The sequence below is a fragment of the Xenopus laevis genome, chromosome 5L (assembly GCF_017654675.1).
Source record: "Xenopus laevis strain J_2021 chromosome 5L, Xenopus_laevis_v10.1, whole genome shotgun sequence".
Classification (NCBI taxonomy): domain Eukaryota; kingdom Metazoa; phylum Chordata; class Amphibia; order Anura; family Pipidae; genus Xenopus; species Xenopus laevis.
In genome coordinates this window covers 71,030,411-71,050,428 of record NC_054379.1, presented here as the reverse complement: position 1 = coordinate 71,050,428, position 20,018 = coordinate 71,030,411, and the positions used below count along the sequence as shown (strand labels likewise).

General features: G+C 36.8%; 1 long non-coding RNA gene across 1 annotated transcript; it reads right to left on the bottom strand.

Annotated features, from left to right (window-relative positions):
• Positions 1-903: 903 nt before the first annotated feature.
• On the bottom strand, positions 904-19,725 carry LOC108716758. The gene is made up of 3 exons (XR_001935753.2): positions 19,667-19,725; positions 1,496-1,593; positions 904-1,410 (listed from the first exon to the last, which is right to left on the bottom strand). It is a non-coding gene; the product is annotated as an uncharacterized LOC108716758 (long non-coding RNA).
• Positions 19,726-20,018: the final 293 nt, after the last annotated feature.

The following is a 20,018-nucleotide window of genomic DNA, read 5'->3' as shown; positions in this document are numbered from 1 at the left end:
TGAAGCATAATAAACTTAAAAGTCACAATATCAGTACTAACGAATGGGCAGCAATTAACAAGTTGCAGGAAAATGAGAATATCGTTATATGTAATGCTGATAAGGGAGGGGGTATTGTGATATGCAATAAAACTGATTATGAAAAGGAGGCTTTCCGACAATTAGGGAACACGACACACTATAGGAGAATTAAGGATAATCCTATGAAAAACTTAAAGGATAAAATTAACATACTATTACATTCAGCAATGATGGAAGGAATATTAACGGAGGGTTTATATGACTTATTGATATGTAAAAATGCCCAAGTACCACATATTTACTTCCTCCCAAAAATACATAAATCCCTAGTGGATCCACCAGGAAGGCCTATAGTTTCCAATGTCGGTTCGCTCCTTCAGCCAATTGCGATTTTCGTTGATTTAGCATTACAAGATATTATCCCTACACTGAAACCATGCCTTCGTGATACCACAGATTTTCTCCTAAGGTTACAAGAGGTTAAGACTCCTGATCCTAACAGCATATTATGTTCCCTGGACGTTAAGGATCTATACACTTCTATCCCTCATGAAGAAGGGGTGGAGTGTATTCGTACTTATTTGGGACACACTGAATTGCCTACTTACAAAATTAATTTTTTGTGCACATTGTTGGAATTGGTACTTACCAATAACTATTTTACATTCAACAATGACTTCTATTTGCAAATGCAGGGCTGTGCCATGGGTGCCAACATGGCACCAGCATATGCAAATATCTTTATGGATTTTTTTGAACAGACTTAAATTTTCCCAACACTGAATATGCAGAATATATCGATTCATATATGCGTTATATGGACGATACGTTCTTTATTTGGAAGGGTACACAGGAACACCTTTTTTCATTCCTGGGATACCTTAACTCTGTCCATTCGACCATAAAATTTACATTGGAGTACCATACCTCCAATATACACTTTTTGGATGTGGATGTTTCTCTAATTGAAGGTGTATTCAACACCTCAATATACACTAAGCCCACTGATCGCAACACCTTATTAAGACCTACAAGTTTCCATGCTCCAAATTTGTTTAAGGGCCTACCGAAAAGCCAAATGATGAGAGTGAGGAGAATAACCTCTACGAATGAATTATACAAAAAAGAGTCGGAAAAAATGGTACAGAAATTTATTGATAGAGGTTACAAACATGAGATCTTAAGAAATACTCAGGAAGAAATAAGTAAAATACCGAGAGAGAATTTGTTACAACAAAAAAAGAAAATAGACGCACTCCAAAGAGTTCCTTTCGTGTCAACATATGACATTAATTCAAAATTTATCAAACAGACAATACTCAAATATTGGAGTATCCTGGAGAGGGATCCAAAAGTAGCCAATCTCTTTTCCTCTCCGCCAATCTTTTCCTATAAAAGGGGAAGAAATATAGAGGATTTGATTAAAAAGAAAAAAATAAACAATACATCTGCTAAAATACCTACAGGGACTTACCCATGCCATAATTGTGGCCACTGTACTGGCATCATAAAAGGGGAAAATGTAATGCACCCATTAAAGGGTATACCGCACAAAACCAGGGGTGTCCATACCTGCAATTCAAAGGGAGTCGTTTATTGCATTAAATGCCCGTGTGGCATGGCATACGTGGGTCAAACCAAAAGAACAATTAAAATCCGTTTAAACGAACATAAGTCTGTAATAAGAAATTATCAACCAGGGACAGAGGATACAATTAATGAGAAGAAACAGGAAACAACCTTGGCTAAACATTTCTTTGAAAATAACCATAGGATTTCACAAATACGTTGGCAAATTTTAGAGAAAGTATATGAGAAACAGGGAATAGATTTTAAGCAAAAACTTTTACAACGAGAGAGCTTTTGGATATGGACTTTACAAACACAGGCCCCCAGGGGACTAAATGAAGAATTCAGTTTATCATGCTTTTTATGAATTATTTTTTTCTTTACTAAAAGATTTTCTCTCCCCTTGCAGATATTAAGCTCAATGAAATGAAACACGTATCCAGGGTGAGGTAAAAAATTTACCTTTTTTCCATTTGTAGGGAAAGCAAATTGTTACGCTTATATTCTGTTGTAACAAAAGTTTGTTGTTTAATTACTTTGTATAATTGATGTTACTATTTTTTCCACCTTTGGGACTGCAACTATTTGGCAACAATATTTGGACATTATATTGGACACTTTCTGGACTTTTGCTTTATATATTTTTTTTGTATTGCCTAATTTATGGGGGAGGTTTTTTGGCTATTTTTTGGCTATTTAATGGCTGGGCACAGTGTGTTCTGTATCACCTGACGAAGGGGCCACGCCCCCGAAACGTTGTGACGCAATAAACGTACCAGGGGTTGCACCCCGGTTTGAATAGCTTTGTGTGCCAGCCTGTTTTGCTTGCTTAAGAACATCCCCATGAACTCAGAATTCCTAATTATTTTCATGTTTCTTTGTTAAATCCTGCCACAGCTGTTTGTCAGAATTCTCCTCCTATCTCTGTTGAGGGTCAACCTGAGTATATGGTACAGAGGTTAGTCGATTCCCACCTTTCCAGAGGGAAATTACAATATCTGGTATACTGCAAAAGTTATGGTCCTAAGGAGAGATCTTGGCCTCATATTGTTTTGGCTGATCGGCTTATAAGACAGTTTCATGCCAAATTTCCTGAAAAGCCTAGGGAGCCCCCTTTGGGGGGGTAATGTGAGAATACCTGGTAGTCTAGTGGTCAGCAGGAATGCCCACTGCCTCCTCTTCTGTCACTTGGCATTCATATGTGGCACGCTTTGGGTTTTTGACACATGTGCTGCATCTGACGTCATTGCATTTGGCACAAATTTTGAATATTTAAAGGTACCACATTCTTGCTGATTGCTTTTGTTGTCCTGATCTCTGTTCATTGACCCTTGCTTGCCCCTGACTTCTGCTACTTCGCTGCCTGTAACGACCTCTGCCTGTTTACTGACCATTCTTGTTGATCCTGATTTTGTACTGTGCTATTGTTGGTGTGACCCTGGCCTGTAACTTTGACTACATCTCTGACTCTGTTTTTTGTACTGCTCTGCCTGGTATATACCTGGCCTGACCCTCAACTATGCTTCTTGTTCTCCTTCCTTTCCATACACATTCGGTTCCCTTGTCTGCCCAGAACTCTCCCCTTGGTCCTCTCACTTTAAAACTTGGTGACATCCAAGTAGCAGAGGGCTCCTCCTGAAGCAAAAGGCAGCAGTTATAGGCAGAAGTGTGAGCCATGACCAGGATTTTGAGGTTAGTTCTCAGCTTTAGGACACCTTTACGTTACAATTATATTTTAGTGAATGGCATTATGAGAAGTAATCAGCATGGCTTTATGAAAAATAGATCATGTCAGACAAATTTAATAGCTTTTTATGATGAAGTAAATACTACAAGCTTGGAAAGTGGGTAGCAGTAGCTGTGGTCTACTTAGAATGGTTTCATTTATATTTCAACTTGATTTGGTTTTTTCAATCTAATCTATTATGTCACTATATAACTCTCTCTCTATGAAGCACTACAGAATATACCAGCACTATATTAACGAAGGATAATATAATAATCTTGTAAGTCATTTCTGAAATTCATGGTAGCATTATCAGGCTATGCAGTAGAAACTTCACATGCATAGTATTAGACTTGGGTACCAGGAGCCTGCCAGCCAGAGCCCTAAAACCCTGGGGTATATTTATCAAAGAGTGAAGTTAAGAGTGAAATACCACCTCTCTCCATTCATTTCTTCACTCTTTAATAAATATACCCTAAGGTGCGTTAATAGCACACCATAAAAGAGAGGAAGGAAGAGTCACATAGGGAGAGCAAAAAGGGAAACGTGTATAAAGTTCAAAAGTGGGTTGGTAAATATTCAAGTCAGAGAAATAATGCTAAGCAGAGAGGGTAAGGCGAGATTTAGTAAAGGTACTTAGAAGTAAGAAAAACATGCAAAAGAAAAAAAAGGAAAGACAGGAAAAACAATAAGGAACTTGAGAAAATGAAAAGTTGAGAAGGAGAGAGAGAGATGACAGTTTACCTTATAAATAGAAAACAATACTTTTCATAGCAAAGAGTAGAATCATCAGGAGATTGGAAGGGGACAAAATTTGTCAGGTTGCCTAAGGCACCAGAACTCCTAGTTCCAATATATGTTTGCTATTTAAACATACATTAAAATATATCATATTATGGGTAATATTCCTGGGTGTTCTAGTACTTGCTCATTTGTAATTAGGGATGTAGCGAACGGTGGAAAAAATGTTCGCGAACATATTCGCGAACTTGCGTCAAAAATGCGAACGGTTCGCGAACGTCGCGAACCCCATAGACTTCAATGGGAAGGCGAATTTTAAAAGCTAGAAAAGACATTTCTGGCCAGAAAAATGATTTTAAAGTTGTTTAAAGGGTGCAACGACCTGGACAGTGGCATGCCAGAGGGGGATCAAGGGCAGAAATGTATCTGAAAAATACATTGTTGACACAGCGCTGCGTTTTGTGCTGTAAAGGGCAGAAATCACACTACGTCACTCAGGTGATGTTTCTGGACACGGAATGTGAAAAAGCTCACACAGCTAGGTGGCACTTGGTTAAAGACTGGGCAAACAATGCCTGCAAGGGCAACGTATACAGTAGTGGGTACGGAATATATTATTGCTGCTGTAAAAACATCTCTCAGGTGATGTTTACGGACACGGAATTATTATTGTTATTTAGACAGAATGTGAAAAAGCTCACACAGCTAGGTGGCACTTGCATACCTCCCAACTGTCCCTCTTTTGACCACTCAACCCCCTGTCCCTCTTTTGTACTGGAAAGTCCCTCTTTTCTCTGAACTGAACAGCCAGAAAAAAAACAGTTTCTAACTTAATTAGCTTTTGGCAGAGAGCTCAGAACAGCTAACAGGTGCAAATAAGATACTTTGTAACAATTTTGACTCTGGTTGGTGCTGGTAGTGGTGAACTACTAGGAGGAGCAGCACACCAGTCCCACTCCCCAACACAGCTAGACTAATAGCACTGGGCTCTTACAGTAGCAAAGTAAAAAAAACAAAAAAGAAAATAAAAGCAGTCCTTACAAGGACTATTGGGTTATTACAGCAGTCAGCAGATGAGAGATCAGAAGCAGTGCCCACAGCAGCTACATACAGAGCACTGCAGTAGAAGGTAGATTACTAGTCAGCAAAGCTAACTAACCTAAACTCACTGTCCCTCAAATCCCTGCAGAGTTCTGTCCCTACAATACAGAGCAGTATCAAGTAGATTACTAGCCAGCAAAGTTACTATCAACTGTCCCTCAAATCACTAAACAGCTCTCTCCCTACACTAGCTCTTCCAAGCACACACAGGCAGAATGAAAAAACGCTGCAGGGCTTCAGTTTATATATGGAAGGGGAGTTGTCCAGGGGGTGTGGGGGTGGTCCAGGAGGGAGAGCTTCCTGATTGGCTGCCATGTATCTGCTGCTCTGGGGTGAGAGGGCAAAAATAAGCGCCAGCTAAGGCGAACCCAAATTGGCGAACGTCGCGCGATGCTCGCGAACATTCGGCGGACGCGAACGGTCGATGTTCGCGCGAATTAGTTCGCGGGCGAACAGTCAGTGACATCCCTTTTTGTAATTATTTGAGTTCCCTAGATCTAATGTAACATAATTTTTGGCTCATAGTTAGAAGCTTGTTTTCATTAAATATGATTGCTGTACTGTTTGTCCAGTCAATATACAGTATCAGTATCTATATAATTGAATTCCCCATTATTAATACATACCCAGAACTTCAGCCTTTTTTGCTTGTAACAGGAACTGAGCCTTTAACACTGACTAAACAAAAATCAATAACAGTTCTGATTTACTAATACTGCTATTTCATAATTACAATCAAAATGCTTTTTTTTATAGTTTTGTTCAAATAATTTTTAGGGCTGATGATTTGGTGGTTTGTTAGAGCTCTAACGCACATAGCACAAAATAGAGTTTTCACAAACTGACATATTGATCAAAACAGTAAATGCTTTGATCATTTTTAAAATCATCAATCACTTCCTGACTGTCAGAAAACGAATAACTCAGGAAAAATAGTAAACTGTTGGGAATCCCTCGGGTATACTTAATAAATCTACCCCCAAGCAAGTTTCCAACAACTTTAAAATACACAAATAATAAGCAATGGTCAGCAGACACTGGCATTTGATTTTCCACATTTCTCTAAATAGGATACAATGATCATAGCTACATACAGTATGTGCTAAGGACCTAATAAAAACTGGACATGTTAAGAGAGCCATCTGCATAATGGGACGTGCATAAAAAACTAAATAGGAATATTACAATAAAAAACATAAAAATCTAAAAAAGAAAATTAACATTTGAAAAAAATTAAAATTGTATTTATTTTATTCACTAACAGATTCAAACCAACATTCTAAGTAGTTAAAGGTGATTTCTTATTGTTTGCTATACTTAACTGTAAGCTTGTCCACATTTTAAATGAATGGTTTTATACTCATTTAATTGCTAAAAATTGTAGTACTGCCCATCATTTATTGCCTGCTACAATGGAAGGGGTAGAGTGTAATGCACACCCATAAAGGAATACGGAGAGTTAAGTGCTTGTTATATTTGCTGTATTATGCACACACTGGCCTGTATTATTTTTCTGCAAAGGGATTTAGCCGTATTTGCCACTGATAATCCTTAAATAACAAAGATCTGCTTTGCAATTCAGTTATTGCTTTATTTTTTTGTAGTTTTTTTACCGAGTTTAAATTTAGTTTCCCTGACTAGGATTCTGGGTTCACTAAAATTCAATGACATGTATAAGCACACTGACATCGCTCCACAATATCAAATCCAAAATGCAATGACATGTATAACCACATTGACAACTCATCAGAAAATAAATTCTGAACAGCTAAAATATTAACTCTATTTATACCATGAACACCATCTGCAGCTCCATTCACATTGTATGTTGTTAAAACTCCTTTTAGCTGAAAAATGGTATGTCAAACTGTTCATCAGGTGCCTGTACAAATCTTCAGGTCCTGCCAGTACATCAGGGGATAGTTGTGGTTGGAATGATTCCTATGGACTATGCTGCGATGACTGCTATCCTTTCAGGGAGTGGGCAAAATACCCTTCCTTGCTTACAGCTGCGTCCTACTGAATTGTATGAGAATTGTGTTGCATATGGCTGGTGCTATCAAGCTGGAAGGGATGAGTATCTCCTGCCTTATGGAGCCAGCATCTGCCACTGGCATCTTATGTCCTAGTCAAACAAATGTAAAGCAGTTCCAGGTGGTGAAGTATGTTTTGGCTGCCATAGTCCTCTCCCTGATTCACTGATCGGATGAAAAAACAGAACAGAAAATAAATGCCTAAAGTTCTATTATTTCCTTTTAATCTGTTTATTGGTGTTACTTGCCTTTGAACCACTTTTAAGGGATAATGTTATTCTAAAATTTCCATACTAATTATTATTATTACAGTTTTCATAAAATTTGCTGTGTAGATGTATTCTTGCCAATTACTGGTAACGGCTCTTACACATGGGTGTTTGAATGTGCAGCTATTGAAACTGTTAATTAATATGCGTTTTTCTGTTGTAATACATTATGAACTCTTTTCAAACACATAAAATACCATACAGTAAATTGTGTTTAAAATAACACAGTGAAACACAACAACAGATCTGAATTAGGGTTGCTACCTCTGTCACTCTATCACCGTACCAGCCTTTAGACTAGAAGAAAAGAAATTTCATTTAAAGCAACGTAGGTGGTTTTTCACAGTGAGGACCGTGAGGTTGTGGAATGCACTGCCGGGTGATGTTGTGATGGCTGTTAATGCCTTTAAGTGTGGCTTGGATAATTGTTTGGACAGACATAATATCAAAAGCTATTGTGATAGTAAACTCTATAGTTAGTATAAATATGGGTATATATAATTTGTATTGAGGGGTTACAAACGGTTCACTCAGGAAGTCAGCCAACACGCAGAGCTTGCTGCAAAGTGTTTTATTCACGACATGTTTCGGGCTAAGCAGCCCTTTATCAAGTGTTATATACAGGCATACAAAGTGCATACATTTATAGTGTAACAAGGAAGTGATGTCATCACCTGGGTTGGCGGGTTAATTATCACAATTAGCATAAGTATTCATCTGGTACAGGTGTAGAGATAAAGTGCATAAAACAAAATAGAAACATGCATATATGCTCAATGGTACACATACTGATATTAACATAGTTTCAATGTCCATAGTAGTATTGCAAAACTGTTTCAAAAGTTCATCGTACAGCTGCAAAAAGCCTAAGAAGGCAAACAAACAAATGGAACTGCCCCCTATTTAGGCCTACCAAAGAAACTTGATAAAGTAAGATAACCTTAGTCTTACCCACAATCCTTATCTGGATTCTACGTTGTATTGAGGGGTGTGTGTATGGATGCTGGGTTTTCATTTGGAGCGGTTGAAATTGATGGACTTGGTGGGCAGATTGGTGATACTGGGGAGCAAAGTAGTGACGTTTATGGGAGGGTCAATTAGGTTAGGACAGGCTGATGATATTGGGGAGGAGTTATGATGTCACATGCCATGCTGTTTGTGGGAATATGCCAGGTTTTTAAATCCACGGAAACTGGGCAGGAGGTTTTGAATCGAACAGCCCATTCAAAGCTAGACAGGCAGAATAACTTTGAATCAATTAGCTCTTGTGTTTAGGTGTGCTAAAGCCTGCAAAAATGCACAAAAAGCTATGTAAAAAAAAATCAAGGGGATCAAAATCTGCAGTGAATGTCACATTGGGTCCGTGGCCACTTTTTTTGTTTGTTTGTTTTATTTGTTCTCTGGGTGTGATTTAAAAGAATCCAACTTTCCTCCTGGCTTTAAGACAGAATTTTACACAATCCCTTGCATGCTGACGCCACACTTAAATGTGCCTCGTAGATCCAACCAAGTGCTACCCACATTGTGTCTAACACTCTTCTTCCTACCCTTTAGACACAAGCTAAGTGACAGAACATTGTCTAAGGTCTAATTTATGTGAACACTGCCAGGAATAAAAGTAAAGAAAAGTTGAGGTGCAGCCAGTTCTATTATATGCATTGTTCCAATAGATAGAACCAGAAGTGCATGAAATAGCAAGAGACAGACAGATACTGATTTGAATAGCAATTACACTTAAAAATAAGTATAGAACTTTACAGCCAATTTGGTTAGAATTCCCTGTGCAAGCACACAAATTCAAAATGCAAGTAAATTGTTTTTCCCATAATACTCGACCTTGCTAAGCATTATACATTGTGTTTAGGCACAAATACCAATTAAAAGTTTGCCTTTCTTAGGCACTGAAATAGATCATTGGCACCACACAAAAATACTGTTCCCTGTTTGGTGCCAAAAGAAGCAAATTCCAGGCTTAAAATCTTTTTTTCATCAAATCGATGCCATTAACAACTGGCTCATCAGCGAATTAAACAGCATATACAGTAGATTATAATAAATGCTGCAAAGTTTGCTCCAGGTATAGTAAAGGGTGCACCAATGTTCCCTCTAATTCTTTCTTGACTATGTGTGTAAATATTTATGTGTGCACATTTTAAAAAAAAACTGTGTGTTCGGCTTAGAATAAATACAAAATATTGTGTTTTCACACAAAATTATTTGTTCTTATCACAATTTGTTTTGTGTTCTGGTCTTAAAATTTGTTGGGCGCAAGTGCACAGCTTAGAGGAAATGTTGCCATGACAAAGCATGTGCACACCAAAAATTGAAGACTACAGCACACAAAAAGTGCGGACCACATAGAAATTGTTTTATGCCACACATCATTTATTAATAATTTAGTTTCATCCAATGTACTGCACACATAATACACATAAAGGCATAGGTGCTAAATTGCACTAGTGCAATTTCCCATGGGAACCAATCAATAGTATCAATAATTTCTAGTTTTAATCAGTCTACAAACAGTGTGTGGTGGCTCACTGATCATGAACGATATCCCATGTAATCCTCATGACTGTGCTGTTCCACTCATTCATACACTTTGCACAAATGATCAAGACAATAGAAGGCAGCCAACTATGCAGTTCATGTATGACCAACTTTAAAATTTAAAACTTATTGGTTGCTATGGGCAACTGCATTGGTACGTTTTAATAGCTATCTTATTTAATCATCCCTAAAAATACAGTACTGATTAGTATTATCTTCAGGGAAATACTGTTGCCCTAGTCAATATTACAAGATATTGTACTGCTGACAAAAAGCCTGGGCAGTCAGGAGATAATTGAAACTAAAAGCAATTTTATGATGTTTATTTATCTGGTGAGGCAACATGTATCTAACGATTAGGATACAGTAAAAGATAAATGAAACAGATGTTGCCATGTACCACCAAACATCAACTATACTTTACTAAATTAGTACCTTATAATATTTTGTATCTATTTATATTTCCGCACAGCTCTTCCCAAAAATGTGATCTACAAACAAATAAAGATTGTGCTGGAAGCTTATGTGTGAACATTTATCCAAACCTTACAGAATTATGGGAGCAAAGTTAATTTAAACTACAAATTCTCTAGCCTTTTTGGACTTACAGGTAAAATACTGCACTTCATGGTCAGCAGGACTTCCAATAAGTGCGAGATTACTCATTCACAAAACAACTTTGGCACAAGGTACTCCTGAATTTAAAAGCTACCTTTATTTTGCAAAATGGTCAATACATTTAAGTCAGCTGTAACAAAAATGTCTGTAAAGGTTTTATACATGGTGTAATCATGTGTGCAAAGCATCCTGTGCCTACATATTGAAAAGCAAAACACTTCCTGCTCTTACCTATGTTTTTACAGTACAATTCACTCCTCTTACAATATTGAATACATGCAGCACTTGCCCAGAATAAAATATATAATACATACATTATTAAACTATTAAAACAGTCTGCATGGTTGGCCTTAATACAGGCATTACTGTATATATTTGATGATAATACTAGATATCTTTAATGGTGGTTTATTACTATAATGGTGGAATTACTATAATTCCTTATATTCAGAGCATCTTGGCTGTAGTTAAAGTTACCAATGTGCTTCTGATATATAAACTTGTCATTAAATATTCACTATTTTAAGCAAATTTTCTACCTTGTAATAACTATAACATAAATGTTAAACAATAGCACTAATGCTCTATGCTGCATAGTGTGTGTCCTTGAATACTCATTAATTATCAAATGTGCATTGTTATAGTTAAATGCAGAATGGATATGAAAACTTAGAAAAGAAACTGAGTTTCCCTGATAAATACACAGCATTATTTTTGTTAGATTTGTTTGCAATGATGAATATTCCATTTCAGAAACTCTCAGGCTGAATATTGTAACAGGATGAAAGGTGGTATTTTCATACACATATAGGTATATAAAATAATTATGTGTATTTTAGCAGATGTAGGAAAATGCACAGTGAGATGACACTGTCTTCCTTTTTGTACCTTTGTATGAATCTATAATGTGCAGAATATCATCAGAAGCTCAGCCTGATTGGAATTAAATGCATCTTACCATTGATTTTTTTTTCACTCATTTTGACCTCTGTGCTTCTGAATGGGTATATAATTGGCACTTTGCAGAGATTGGTAATTCCTGTGCTTTGATTATAGCTCCTCTGGGAGATGCTGAAGCATGAGCACATGGATAACTTATCACTCATCATTGCAAAATAAATGGTTTTATTCACTAACTGAAAACATCTCTGATAATTTGCTCTTGATCTGATTAGATTCCATTTTATAGTTTAAGCTCTGTAGCTATTCAGTCTGAGTTGTTATTGAAAAAAGGTAAAAAAATAATTATTATTGATTAAGAAAGCAAATGTTTCTGACATTCAGCATTCAAGTGTTTTATTTCATCTGTGCAGTAAGTTTCTACTGATTAGCTGTGAGGTCTTTGGAATGTTCCCTTTCACCTGTCCTTGTAACTACACTGCTTACAAGAAAATTATTATTATGTAAAATGTTTTATTTGTGACCTTAAACCTTGGGCTACATGAACATTTGTTTATTACTGTGAATAAGGAATGGCTAATACTTTATTTTTTAGAAAGAACTTATTTCACTTATCCATACAGATTGTTTGTCCTTGTGTATGGGTGAAGTTAGTTGCCAAATTAAGTATCACATTCTCTCCGGTAGGTAGGTGGTGTTTTAATCTCATTACTAGGTGCCGCAACCACAACTGCTTTGAGAGCTCATAAATGAGATTAAAATGTTATTGATATTTTTATAAAAAATACTTTTTTTATTTTATAATTACAGGGTAATCATAAAAATAGCAGTTGCAAAAACTTCCACTTAAATATGTGACTTGCTGTTGGCTTGTGGAGGCATATAGCATCCTTGATTCAGCCTGCCAGTAGGGATTTTTCTAGTTCTTGTGTTGGAGGAGAGTCGGTACGGTACTTTAAATGCTGGTGGACATTCTCTGAGGTGCGCTGCCGTGGGTCTTGAGCCTCAATCTCTAGATCTGGAGCCTTGCTGTGCCTTTCACTGTAAGGGTGTATGATTGTCTCTAGAGCATCCACTTCTGCTATGGCTACTGCATCTTCCTTTCTATGGTGAGCTTTTCTAGAAATGCTTCTAGCCGTGCACGCTTCCTCCTTGCCTCAGCTTCTAGTTGTTCACAGTCTATTTTGGCTTCTGTTTCTATAGTTTCACCCTCTATTTTGGCATCTGCTTCTAGGTGTGCTCTCTCTGCTTCTTGTCATGCCCTATTTATTTTTGCTTCTGCTTCTAGGCTTTCCCTTTTACATTTTTGCCTCCATCTCCCTTTCTGTAAAGCCGGCATGGGTCACTTAAATATGCAACTGGAAAGTCTTGAAAAATGTGCACCTTCAATCCATTTTCCTACTTCAAAACATTATAAAAAGGATCCTAAATGATCTGAGTTGTAAAAATAGACATTAACAATGTGTAAAGCCCCACTAATGAGGCACACTGGTTACCAGAGAATGATAGAAGCACAGAATGCCTGCCAAATCAGAGATGTCTGAAGGATTATGTGATCTGCCCATACTATACTGTATGTATGTACTGTATATTTTTATTTACATAGTGGTTCTTAAAATTAAGTACTAAGTGTTAAATTAAAGGGGTGGTTCACTTTTAAGTTAACTCTTAATATGTTATAGAATGGTAAATTCTAAACAAATTTTCAATTGGTCTTCATCATTTATTTTTTATAGTTTTTTAATTATTTTCCTCCTTTTTCTGACTCTTTCCAGCTTTCAAATAGGGGTCACTGACCCCATCTTAAAACAAATGTTCTGTAATGCTACATACTGTATTTATTGTTATTACTACTTTTTATCACCCATCTTTCTATTTAGGCCCTCTCCTATTTATATTCCAGTCACTTATTCAAATCAATGCATAGCAACCAAATTGCTGAAATTGCAAACTAAAGAGCTGCTGAATAAAAAGCTAATAACTCAAAAAACACAAATAATAAAAAATGAAAACCATTGCAAATTGACTCAGCATATTACTCTCTATATCAGGGGTCCCCAACTTTTTTATAACTGTGAGCTACATTCAAATATAACAAAAGTTGGGGAGCAACACAAGCATGAAGAACTCCAGGGATGCTAAATAATGTCTGATATTGTAGCTCGCAAGTCACTGGTTGGGGATCACTGCTCAATATCAGACTAAAAGTTATCTCAAAGGCGAACAACCCCTTTAAAGAGATAATAGGAATGAAGGTCCTTGTAGTGGTTAAAGCATTTATAAATATAAATGCCAAGAAAGAGCTAAAATGAGGATTCTTTAATTCAGAGATGGAACTGTGTAGGTAAGGCGCAGGAGGAGAGAAGGGTTTCAAGGAATAGTAAACCCTAAAAACAAATTTGGCTAGAATTGCCATATCTTTATAGCATTGATGATGCAGACCTTTAAAGCTGTGCACAGGTTGCAATCTTGGATTATATTAGGTCATCTTTTGAATACGTATTGCACCTATGATGGTTCTTTTGATTGATGTAAAATGTTTTGAGTTCCACAAATTGCACAAGAGCTATATAAATGCTTGCCTTTCCTACCTAAATGTTATAGCCAGTTAATGAAGTGTGCAGTGCTGCTTTCATTAAACTGCCCTGCAAGCTACAATTGTGATTAGTTACTCTCCTATTTCGACCCCATCCCCATGCCCTAGGCAACCTGGCTGGTAGTGTCCCCTCCCCCCCGACACATGTGTGAAGGAGAGTGTGCACAAGAACAGGTGCAGCACACAAACAAGTGTGTAGGTGCACCAAAAGATGCGCACAGTACCTCTCAATACAGCCCAGCACTAGGGAGGAGAATAGAGAGTTGGTACCTGACTAAGGGTAGGCAGCAGAGAAGATACGTGCCTGACTCCCCCCAAGCTTTGCACCCTAGGCACATGCCTTTTTCTGCCTACCCCTAGTTCCAGCCCCGTATCCCTGCCATACTACAGCTGCATCTCTTTGAGTGGGTAAAGCTACAATGAGTGCCTGACTAGACCTCCTGGATCCCACCAGAGAACCCAACATCCAGGACCCAATCTTTCAACCATTAGAATGGTGCACAAAATTGAAATGATACCATTTACTCTTAGGATGGCTTATTTTGGTAACACAGTGAAATGCAAATATACTTGTGAACTTATGACTCTATCTCAAAAGGAAAAAAGATCTACTGTATCTATTGTTGTACTTCAACCAAAATTATTATTTGCTTTACATCTGCAGTTCTGAAAAAAAACTTCAGAAAGAAGGCAGTCTAAAAGCACTGGACATATATCATTTAGTTTTCTTAAAAGCACTAGTAATACATCTGTAATTTGCCATCTTGACTTTACTGCGAAATAAGCATTTTGAAGTAAAGTAGAAAGGTGTGAGACAAAGAACTTACTCTGATCAAGGAAATGGGAAGGCTTTTGCTTTGCAGCTATTTTCAAGATAGAAAAGGCTATAAACTTTTATAATGTTTGCTACTCAGTCTTTTTCAAAAGTCTATCCTTAGTGGGGAAAATGTGATATAATTTGAATGTGATAGTTGAATAGCTTTGGTAACAATAAATTCTTTTCTGGATGATACAGAGTGGATATGTTTGAGAAGTTTGAGAAATTGGATGGATAAAATATCCAAGTATTCTTGTTTTGTCTAATCCACTTTCAGCATTCCTTACAAAACAGGCATACAGTCATTTACTATTCCCTTCACTTATCATGCTCTTAGTTACTGGTCTCTTCCTTGAGCAATTAATGATAGTTATCAAATTATATGAAGCTAAAATATGGCATTCTTCAGCAGGATATAGGTAATGTGACAATAAAAGATGGCTCTGCTCTTCAAAAACAAGTTGCACAAGATATAGATAAAGCATTAGTGCTGAAATGTTGTTTATTTTCCGCAGACATGCCAGTTATTCCTATACAATACTGTGGGGGATACCCTGGGGTTTTCTTTGTTTTTTTTTATATAAAATATATACTACCAATAATTGGTGGTTGTTCCACAATCTACTTAAAACTTACACCTACTGTAAATACATTTTGAAATATAGTTTATATAGTATATTTGACCTTTGTGTACATACAATCATGGGCGCTATTCATAAATAATTATTGGTGACACAGACCCCAATGGTATTTCAGAAATGTACATTTGCTGAACACTTGTTTGTCTTTATGCAAGGTGTCCCCCAAAATTATTTGTCATACTTTTGACATTCAGGAGCCTTAAACATAATATAAAATAGTATAAAGAAAATCATCTAATAAAGGTATAAAAATATAATCCGATGGCAAAATATGCTCTGAGAGAATTAAAATGAGTTATATTTGATAGCAAACTCATTTTTTACAGATATCATATTAAACATTTGTTTAAAAAAAGGAACTTTAACTACGGCGAGGAATTGCCTGCATTGCTTATGATTGAAGAAGCACAAACAGCAATAAATCTTTGAAGCTGGAGGCAGATTTCATGAACAGAAATTATTTCATGTACTGCTAGTACATGTAGGGAGATAACTTGTTTTTCTCTGTGTATTTTATTAGAAATGAGTGACAACGTGAAATGAAAATGAGCTGTTTTTTAAGGAGCAGAAAGTACCTATATACAGAGGATTGTAAATATTTACAGAGACCATGGATGAGAAAGTATCCGAATCTCATCACCGTGCTCTCTTTTAACATGTAGATTAACTATATTTCAGATTAAATGCTAAATAAGGTTTGCATAATTTTGTTCCTATCAAAAATATACAATTGTTATGCCAAATCAATATGGCTTGTGTTAAAATGTTCTTTATATTGTTTTAATTACAATGAAAATGAAAAACAAATCAATACACACTGATCGTGTATGTGCAGGGATGTGGTAAAAGGAACAACCCTATACAGTGGGTGCCCTACTATAGCAGTTCCTAAGTGAGAAGAGGGCCTCGAATTGTACATGTACCCAAGGCCAGGGGTCTGTGGTTCCATTGACATTGCGTTATTGCATGACCCAGTGTGTAGCTTCTTGAAAAGGATACTGATGACAAAAAGTATGCATTCATACAGGCCATGCCTGTCAATGAAGTTATGGGAAATAGTAGTGCATGACAGCGGATCCACTTTCCTCTGCCTGCATACAAAATACAGCCATAGAAAAGGGGATGATCCACTCCATGTGTTAATTGCCCAATGTAATGTGTCTCCCAGGAGAGTTAGTCCTGGACATCCCCTAATTTCTGCCTTCGTCTCAGATAAGAATTTGTTCATTAAACGGGCTCTTACCAGGAAAGAGAATTTAATCTGCTCAAAGAACTGAAAGGATAAAGTTTTCTTCAAATATACTCTGCTCTACAAATAAGATTATTTGTTAAAGGATAAGTAAAACCTCCCAGGTCGTTTTTTTTTTCTGTAAGCAATCCCATTGCATGAACTTCAAGACTTCCCTCCCAAACAGAAGTACTAAGAACTTGAAAAAGCTTACTATGGTCCTACATAATGGGTAGAATGCAGACATGGGCAACACCGATCACAGCTACCATGTTGATATATGTCACTAAAGCTGGCCATAGACACAAAGATCCGATCGTACGAATCATCGTACGATCGGACTTCCCCATCTCCCGACCTGCCACTAACCATTCCAATCAAATAAAGAACAGCCGAAGTTCTGCCCCTGACAGCAATTGTATGAAAGTTATGTCCGACCAAAGCTAGTGACAGTCTCCCTCTGAAAATCGTACGATCGGCAATACACGCAGATATATTATCGTCAGCCGACAGAAATCGACCAAATGACCGATCTCCGCCGGACGAAAAATGTCGGGACTCTCCACACACGATCTGAAAATCATACGAGTCCTCGATTCATATGATCAAATCTTTGCTTAAGGGTTGCCTGCTTAGAGTCTGTGCACCAGAAGCCAGCTAGTTTGAAGTACACGCACATTGGTCCAGGAGCATGAACAAGAGCACTAGTATGAAGGAAAATCTTGATTATTAAAAAGTGATGCAAACAGAAATGGCACAAACAACACTGCCAATCTCTGTTACCTTGCCTGATATAGGGGCACAAAATTTTTTTTCTCAGTGATGCAGTTCAAGAGGGGTCCTGGGGGCCAATACATGGAGTTAAATGTAGAAAATTACCAGAATGAGTGTATTATTCTTTTATTTTTATATGTAAACTGCATGAGCAATATTCTGCAAAGAAAATATTGTTTGGTTATAATGTAAAGACTCCAATAATGAGCCAGATTTAGTTCAGTGAAAGGTTTATCAGGTGAAAACTCACTGTTTATCACGTGAAACTGTGAAACTCTATTGAAGTCTATGGGAAAAAACTAAATTAGGAGAAAAGTGTCATGTGTGTACATGTGTAAGTGTATAAGTGTATGTGCCCTAAAGGATGCCTGAGGCATGGTAGTACTCAATATAAAAAGCAATACAATGCATTTATTGTAGTCATTGATTGATCAGTAAAATGTCCCCTTTAAAAGTTTGTAGGTTGCACTTGGACACCATTTTCAATTACTAAAATCATAAATGCAATCTTCTCTCCTAAGAAGTTGAAATATTTTCTTACTTTGCTCATTTAATTGCGGGCAATACCCAATGGATTTTTGTACAATTGCAGCAAAACGGGCAGATATTTCAAGTTTAGTACTATGTAGTGTTTTTGGTTTTTTTAAAGGTACTATGTAGTGTTCAGTTATTTTTGCTTTTTGTTTTGTATATTGGGTTTGTTGGTGTACCATTATCCTTCTTTCGATGGCTGCAATTTATTGGTGTTGTACATAAGTAAATTATCCTTAGCTCAGCAGCCTTTTTTATAGTTTGTTCTCTATCTCACATAAAGAGTACAGATACAAACAGACAGAGTTTTCTTCCATTTTTATTTCATTAGATCTGAATGTGAGTAATATAAAAAATGTGACATGAAAATGGTTGGATTTATGTCTGCAAAATAAAGTGCATTGGACTGATCTCCCTATGGTTACATCCACACAACCACTTTATAATAAAGCTCTATTTGGTTTATACAGCAAGAGAAGTGAGATGTAGCACCATTCCCAGTTCCAATAAAACTGGTCTTAGATGACAGCCCTAAGGCTTCATCCCTTACAGTGGATGAAATAAGTTGCATTCATGTGGAAACAGTTTCAATTTGAGGATAAAGAAATGCAAATAGAAAGGCTTGCATAAATTTCATCTAGAAGTAAATTAATTAATATGAGCACAGTAACTATTTTTTCTTACTTCTTATCCATCATAAAAACTTCAGCTATGTGTTTTAGATGAAAAAGGAAATTAATCATATACTGACTCAAAGTTAAATAAAACATAATTTTAAGATACCTACATACAACATACTTGACTCCCGATAGACTACATAAAATGAACCTCATAAAACTGGATATATGTCCTAATTGTGACATGTTTGCTCCACATGATATAACAGTCCCCCTGATCCTAAGTCAATTCTGCCTGCAATTATTGAAGACATTTTTGCCCTTGGCCCCTAACAATGATGTGCTCTCCCTATGATTGTGTGGATTATATGTGCTGTGAAAGTGGCAGCAAACACCACTGGGCAGGGACTGATGTGAACCATGTGTAAGGGTTTATTTTGAACACAAACATAATAGCAAAACTCTAAATTGGACACCAAATTGAGCTTGTATTGATGGCATTCATTAAAGGTATTTGCAACCATACACACTCCTTGTACGTGTCCAGCCTGCTCTCATTAGTTACACACAAGTACATATATTAACACAAGAGAACCCTGGAATATGGGTAGTCGTTACTGACTTGGCACTACTAATTAGTGCACCAAGTGAGCTGCACACTAATGCCATTACAGGTCCTTTATTTGAAAAAACATTATCTAGAAAGCTCCCCATTACAGAAAGACCATCTACCATAGACTCGATTTTATCCAAGTAATCCAAATTTTTAAAAACGATTTCCTTTTTCTCTGTAATAATGAAATGTACCTTATACTTGATCAATCTATGATATAATTAGTCCTTGTTGGAGGCAAAACCAGCCTATTGGGTCTAGTTAATGTTAAATGATTTTTCTAGTAGACTTAAGATATGAAGATCCAAATTAAGGAGATACCTGTTATTTGGAAAACCCCAGGTCCAGAGCATTCTGGAAGTGACATCATTAGTGATGAGCAAATTTTTTGCACCAGCCATGGATTCGCAGCGAAAATCCGCATTCTGTGGATAAAAACTATGTCACAAAAAAGTTGCCAAGACAAAAAAGTCTCCATAACAAAAAACGCTCATTTGGACAAAAAGGAAATGGAAGACAAAAAAAAAGTCACCACAAGAAAAAACACCCATTGAAAAAAATTTGATGCCTATTGATTTCAATGTGTTTTGATTCACTCATCACTAGACATCATCAACAGTCTAAATATTTTAGCAGGTGATCAAAAAAATTTCATTACAAGAAATCCCCCTTT